The sequence below is a fragment of the Dermochelys coriacea genome, chromosome 9 (assembly GCF_009764565.3).
Source record: "Dermochelys coriacea isolate rDerCor1 chromosome 9, rDerCor1.pri.v4, whole genome shotgun sequence".
NCBI classification, from domain to species: domain Eukaryota; kingdom Metazoa; phylum Chordata; order Testudines; family Dermochelyidae; genus Dermochelys; species Dermochelys coriacea.
The window spans coordinates 24,182,456-24,189,744 of NC_050076.1; the positions used below are offsets into that span (position 1 = coordinate 24,182,456).

Consider the following 7,289-nt stretch of genomic DNA (forward strand, 5'->3'; position numbering starts at 1 on the left):
TAAATGCCTACAGTTCAGTCCTATGTCTAATTCAACCAGACCCTATGGTCCAAATTTAGCAGTGGTGCAAACTGGTCAAGAAGTGCATAGCTGGTAGAGTACTGTAACTTGCACTGATGAACTTGACATTCATTGGGTCAGGAAGATGTCTGTAACTTACAAAAGTGCAGAACAGGTGGCTGCAGCAGTAGGTAACATTTTCCTTTGATGTCAACATGGAGCCATTGTCCCCACAATAATGCTAGATCACAGTGCTGCATCTTCAATACGTGGTGTAGACCAAGATCTTACCACTTGGGTAAGAGATCTCATGGCACTTTGTGCCAGAATAGGGCCAACATTCTGGTTAAATTCCAAGAAATTACAATCTGCCTACTTAAATTCTACCTATGGCTTCTTGTAGCAGGGTGCTGGTGCAAAAGCACCTAATTAGTCCCTGCCCAGTCAGCTCCAATCAAGGGAAGCAGATTGGGGCTGACGGAAAAGGCCTGATGCCGGCCTGAGGATTGGTGACACCTGCTGGCCGGACAAGCCAAGGACGATAAAGGCTGGGAGGGAGATAGAAAGCAGGGGGCAGCCAGGGAGAGAGCTGGAGGCTGCCTAGCTGAATGCTGACTCTGCCTGTCGAGGAGGTGACTAAACCTGTAAAGCTTGCATATAGGCAGACACTGGTGGTGGGATAATCTTAAGGAAAGAAAAAGACAGTGTTGCACAACCCTGAAGCCTCTCTCAGCCTTATTGGGGAGAGCAAGCGGGCCCCAGGAAGAGGGGTGGGTCATGAACCCTGTTACACTTCTCTTCAACATGGCAAATCTACAACTGGCTGGTCTGAACCTGTTGTGTTACTGTGCTGCCAGCTGCTAGCCCAGTGGTGTCTGCATTCAGTGGAGTCTCCTCTGGCTTCACCTCCCTCTGTTGAGTCAGGCACAGTTTGATGATTTTTAACCACTGCTGAAAACTGCCTGTGTGTGCATGTGTCATATTCACCTCTCAGTTTTCAGCAACCTCTATTGGCTGCATTTCAGTTTTGGGTGAAGGGATTTCTGTATATCCACACACAATTTGTAAATGGGAGCATTTGGAATGGAAAGCACCATATGAAAGTAATAATGTTCTAATATATTATTTCATTGAAAATAGATCCTGGAAACACCGTTTTTCCTCAAGTGGAAATATTTGCTTAAAAATGTGACAAATGTTAGTATTGAGCACATGCCCAAATCTTGGTGTGGGACTCAAACCCACAATTGACCTTATGGTTTAGTGGTAAAAGTGCGACCAATACAATTTATATAAGGAAAGTAAGGGCCTTACTGCAATGGTAGTGCAGTAGTTGAGCACAGCAGATGCTTCCTTTGATTTCTGTTTGTGAGAGTCATATCCACAAACACCTTATCTCCTCTTTTTTGTCCACAGAGCTCCAATAGTCCACTGTCCCTATTGGTGCTAACAGGGATGTAAATGTTATGATGAAACCCTCAGAAAAAGAGAGGAGGCCATGGGTATTGAAAGTCATTTTGTGGCTAAGGCAGACAACTCAGTGGACAAGAGAGGCGGGAAGTTACCACCACCAAAAGATTAGGGAACACAGAAGAGCTGCTAGATTCTGTGCAGGAAAACAGCAGGGTATATTTCCCAATAGGATTCCCCCAAAAGGTATTTTGATTTATGTTGATATACTGTATTACTAATCCTTCTTTAAAATGTTACTGCTGACCTTTGGTTGAAAAACAGGAGAAGTCCAATATTTATTATTTTCTAATTTTAAATTTCAGGTCATAGCCTTCTGCCCTGCACAGTTAGGCCCAGAGTTGGCTTTGTTCAGACCTTCTATCCTATCAGAGGAAACGAACCTGGCTGCTGACCAGGAGGCAATGGGAACAATCAAAAAATCCCACAGAACGTTGATGGGCAGCTGCTGCTCATTCTGAGTCCTGGAAGAATCAATCTTCCTCTCCTTTCTGCTAGATGAAGCCTCCAGGAGAGATTAGACTCCAGTACTACTAACATACTTGCCCAATCAGCTTTACATCTGCTCAGCTAATGTATCCATGAGATGTCATAATACCTGGGAGAGGAGCTCCTGGATGAAAAATGGCAGGGAGACACTTCAGAGTTAACTGCCACCCTGACCAGGCCCATCACTGAAGGCATCAACCCTTTGGCTGTCAAAATAGGATCATCATAGGATTCATCACTGCTTCTTTGGAACCAGGCAGAGACAGTAATAAGGAAAATCTTCCTCCACCCTCTGGCTGGCTAAAAGACGGCACACTTTCCAGACAGGGGCAAGCAACCATAATCCAAAGAAATACAGTTTCCTAGGGAGTACAGGGGAGAAGGGGTGGGGTGGAGAAAGAGATTAGAAGGGATAACTTTAAAATCTCAAGAGTATAAGCAGTTAAACTAAAGAACAACAAGAGCTTGGTTTTTATGGTACCTTAAATCCAGTATTGTGGCACCTCAATAGTACAGCAATTAGCACTCTCTAAATAGACAGAGCCTTCATTCATTGCTTTCCATAGCACTCCCATGATACCAGATCCACTCTGAGTGGTCAGTAAATGGGGTTTGGGAGGGTACATGCATGAGAGATTGAGGACATACATAGGCTCTCGAGAATCTAAAGTAATCATCATTATGATGCAATGGGCTAACATAACTCTTGGAGATGTTCTGTGGTTACCGGCTGCTGCTGCCACAGCCCAGAGGGCCACACATTAAGTTGTTCATTGGGAATCACCCAGAAGAGCAGTACCATCACAGCAGACATAACACAGTAGGATAATACAGTGGAGCTGGAAGGAAGATGAGGAGAGGCACCAAGGATGAAAGCCACAGATTGTTCATCAGTAAGGGGTGTGAAATCTTTACAACATTCAAATAGCTTAAATTCCAAGCATTTTATAACAAGCACAGAAATTGGTCCCATTTTTGAAAACTTCATGCTAAATTATCATTTTCAAGCAAAACACAATGGGCCTGTTTTGAATAAAGTAAGCAAAATTGTGCATGGTTTTGCAGTAAAATTACCATTTTTGTGAAAAGAAAAAAAATGAAACTTCAGAGGTGCAAGAGAAATCAAACAATATCCTGCCATTTCACATATCCTATCCCTTAGCCTGCTCCCCACTATTGAAATCTCCCACTGGGGCTACCCAATTCCCACAACTAGAGCCTCTTATCCCCCTCCACAAACTCTTGAGGGTCATGTGGGAACAGCAGATACTTAATGGAACCATACAGATGTGCTGGAAAAAGACTTCTCTCCCTCTTTGGCCACAGCACCAATGGGCAAATTAAGTTCACTGTGGGGAGCAATAAGATGGAAAGTTCTCCATCCAAACACTTAATGGACAATGCATAGAGTAAATAAGAGATTTCTCCAATGGCAATGTATACTGCAAACTGATTTAATACCCAGCATCCTCATCATGAAGAGACATCACAGATAGTCTGGGTCTTGAACAGCACCAGTTGTTGCGGGACAATAATTTTAATCTTCAACCCCGTAAATAATTCTATTGCTCTTGTGTTCAGAGCTGTTATTAAAGCATTCTATCACTATTAGTGTAAAATGTGCTCTGGGTAGCACAAAAAAAATCTATTTAGTTTACCATTTGGTGTGTATACATCCTGTTCTAGTAGAAAAAACAAGGCTAGTCTCAAGTGAAGATGGTACAGAATTGTACCATATGGAGTGCGACGCGGTGCTTTCTGGTGCATCTCAAATATGCGATACGATTTCTGGTGGTACAAGGGCAACATAATTAGCTCCTCATCAACCAGGGTCATTCTACCAAAGGTAATGAGGAATCTCATTCATAGAAGTGTTTCAGATAAATGAAAAGAGTGAGAAGTCATGGATTTTAAGTGACTGGCAAGTTAAACACATTTTATCCATCAGAACACTAAAGGAATCATTCACACCACCTATTCACCATCTGAACAGAGGCAATTCTGTAAACAGAAACAAGTGTGGATCTATGTTATACAATATTACACACAATATAATAAAGCTTGAATACTTTACTTTTTTCATTATAAAAATATAGGGATGGTTCTGAACGGCAACATCTGGATCAGGAGTCCAACATTTGGAAATTTCTGAATCCAGGTTTTTGGTATAGGCTTCATTTTGATGGCACTAACAGAAAAATCTTTTGAGCCCAATTCACGTAAAACTACCTACGTAACAAAACTAAAGAGCCATGAAGGGTAGAAGTCAGAATTTTGTTCCTGTAGAAGAGGGATCCTAGATTGCACTGTGAGCCAGTAGTTTTTGAAAAAAGGGCCGGACAGACTGAGGAGAGGAGCCTACAATCAGATCAGTAAGTGGACTTTAAAGATTGCTACCATTTACATCACACCAACATACAGAGTCATCAATCAAGTACCAGAGCCCCACTGTGCTAGGTGCTGAACAAACATGTCAGAAGCATCGCTATTTAGTCACTAACTACTTCTGTCAAAAGACATTTGAGACAGGTTTCCTAGCTCATCAAATGGAGCTGCTTTGTGACCTGTGTATGGGAGCAACCAGTTATCTGGTAAAGCCACAAATGCTGTGGTAAAACAAGAGCAATCGTTTACATTCCAAGAACACAACAAAGATGTCAAAAGCCAAAGAGCAAGAACTGTGCTGGATAGGATTCAGGGCAAAGTGCAGATTCCATAAGTAAACTGAACTCTGACATTTTTTCTGGTCTCTAGCACAGTATGGACCAAGTCCTGTTTCCACTGAAATCTATGGTAAAACTTACAATGACTTCTGTGGGATCAGGAAGCAGGAGAGAGCTGTAAACCATTTGTTTGATTACCCTTCAAAGTATTACAGTATAGTTAGGATCTTGTTCTTGCTGGTATCTTTTCCTCCCCCATCAAAACAAGCATCACTGCAGAGAGACTGGCCCTTATGGACAATTTGAGTGAATTAGCAAACACTGATCATAAAAATATGCTGTATTTTTGTAAGACTCTTTCAATTTCTTTAACAACAAGGACACTCTTAGGAAAAATCTGTGTCTGAGTTCACAGCCACCAGAGATTTTTTCCCTTCCTCTCCCTTGCCCATAACTCAAAAAAAAAAAATAGTTCCAGTATTTCTTCTCATCCATTTGCTGTAGGTAAATGAAATATGTACAGTAGATCAATTAGATACAAGCTGATCCTTCTATTTATTTTGGACTAAGTGACTTCAAAAGGGGTACCACAAAATTAAGTCACATTTCACCTTACCATGTGAAAAGGTAATCCTCAATGTCAATTATACTCCAGCAGGTCTGTGACTGAGGGTCTAATTGACAAGGAATAATTACTTCTGCCATATGCAAGTTAAAATATAGTCTCACTGTGAGCAAGGACCATGCAGGGAATGGCTGGATTGTATGGCAAGATCAATTTTTACTTTCATGTTTTTTAAGCATAGATCAGATGCATTTTGCCCGTAATAGATGAAAACAGGCACTCTATTAAACTCCGTCTCCCATTTGTGTGATTATTTCCTAATCCCCAGTAAGAATGGAGAACTTGAAAACCATAGACGAGAGACTTAGCATGACTTGGGCAGGTTACTATAGCTGTAAAAAATGGCTACTTTGTGCAAAGCAGCTTTTAAAGAGGAAAGAGAAAGTACCAAAAAAAAAAAAAAAAAAAAAAAGAAACAGATTCAAGGGATGGAATGAATGCTCTTCAGACCAGCCTGGTGGAGTTTCCCTAGCTCATGCACTGCAGATTAACAGAACACCTTGTGATGTAGTGATCAGCAACACAAAGGAGGAGAGGCCTGTTAATCAGGCAAATAATATCAGCAGACAGCCCAGATAAGCATCTTGTAAAGCACAGCACCAGCCCCAAGTTCAAAAGGATACACACAGAACAGTGATAGATGGCATGTTAAAAAGATCTTGTTTAGATGCAATCATACAAATGTATTTTGCTATGGGAGAGTTACTCTGTCCTGAGAAGAGCTGGAGAAATATATCAAAGCAGAGGAGGAGAAGAGGAATACTGTCTTCAGGGGATGCAGGGTCCCTCGTGTCAGTCTACATGGAGGCTGTATAAACAGATTTTTATAAGTTACTTCATTTTGGAATTGCAATTACTCCATCTAGTGGTCAATGATCAAAATCTTCTCCAAATCATAGCTATTGGTCAGTATTTCTTGATAAAAAGTTATCACAGTCATTATTGAAATACTTAATGTTTTACATTTAACGGTTGTCTTACTTCTGTATTTTCCCCATAAACAATTTACTTGTAATTCAGTTTACAGCTGTGGTGGTACCTGCTTTGATAACTTCCACTTAAAGTAATTATACCAACATTGTTAGTATTCTGTATAGAATTAGAAGGATATTTGTTTATCATGTGGGCTAGTTAACTATTCTTTGTTAAAAAGAACAAAGCTAGTTTACAAATTCATTCTGTTTAAGTGTTATGCCTCAATCCATCTTAAATATACGCTTAACTGAAAGTATGAGTAGCCAGTCTCATGTACTTCACTTTTATACGAGTAGTCCCAATAAGTATGCACTTAAGTGCTTTGCTGAATTGCAGTTTTAGAATATATCAATTTTTGTTCAGCTAAACTCTCATATCATCTTATGAGCATGCTAATTAGGTACCAGCTGTTGTCACAGACACTGCAACCAAGGCCTGATCCCCCTCCTGTATCCTGAACCCCTCATTTCTGGCTCCACCCCGCAACTGCTTTGAGCAGGGGGTTGGACTAGATGACCTCCTGAGGTCCCTTCCAACCCTGATATTCTATGAATATCTATGAACACACAACCCCAGCCCAAAGCCTGTATCCCTCCCACACCCCAACCCCCTGCCTCATGCTGGAGTCCCCTCCCATACTTCAAATGCCTTTGTTTCACACACCCCCAAGCACCCTCCTACACCCCAAACCCTTCATTCCCAGTCCCCAGCACCTGTGTAACCCACCACACCTTCTGAGTGTGGTGTTCTGTCCCATTTAGTAGCATCAAGACCACACAGAGAAAGAGAGACAGACACAGACACACGTGCCTGCTCTACAGTCTTAGCAAAGAACCAGCCAGTTGACTTTTAGCTCAAGCAGTAGAGGCTCATGCACTATGCTCCAGAGGTCCCCAGTTGCATACTGCCAGCTGTCAGCATTACACTTGCACCACCATCTACAGCCTTCACCCCCCCCCCCCCTCGTGCACCCCAGCCCCCTGAGGCAGCCAGTGAAAATGAGCAAGTGAGTGAGGGGCAGGGCCAGGGTATTTGGTTTGTGTGAGTAGAAAGTTGGCAACCCTACC

General features: G+C 41.9%; 1 long non-coding RNA gene across 2 annotated transcripts; it reads left to right on the forward strand.

The window, feature by feature from the left end:
• The first annotated feature begins 569 nt into the window (after positions 1-569).
• LOC119861579 lies at positions 570-2,541 on the forward strand. 2 transcript variants are annotated; one of them, XR_005294948.2, is made up of 3 exons: positions 570-632; positions 1,417-1,656; positions 1,776-2,541. It is a non-coding gene; the product is annotated as an uncharacterized LOC119861579 (long non-coding RNA). The 2 variants fall into 2 exon arrangements; XR_006274174.1 differs by lacking the exon at positions 1,417-1,656.
• Positions 2,542-7,289: the final 4,748 nt, after the last annotated feature.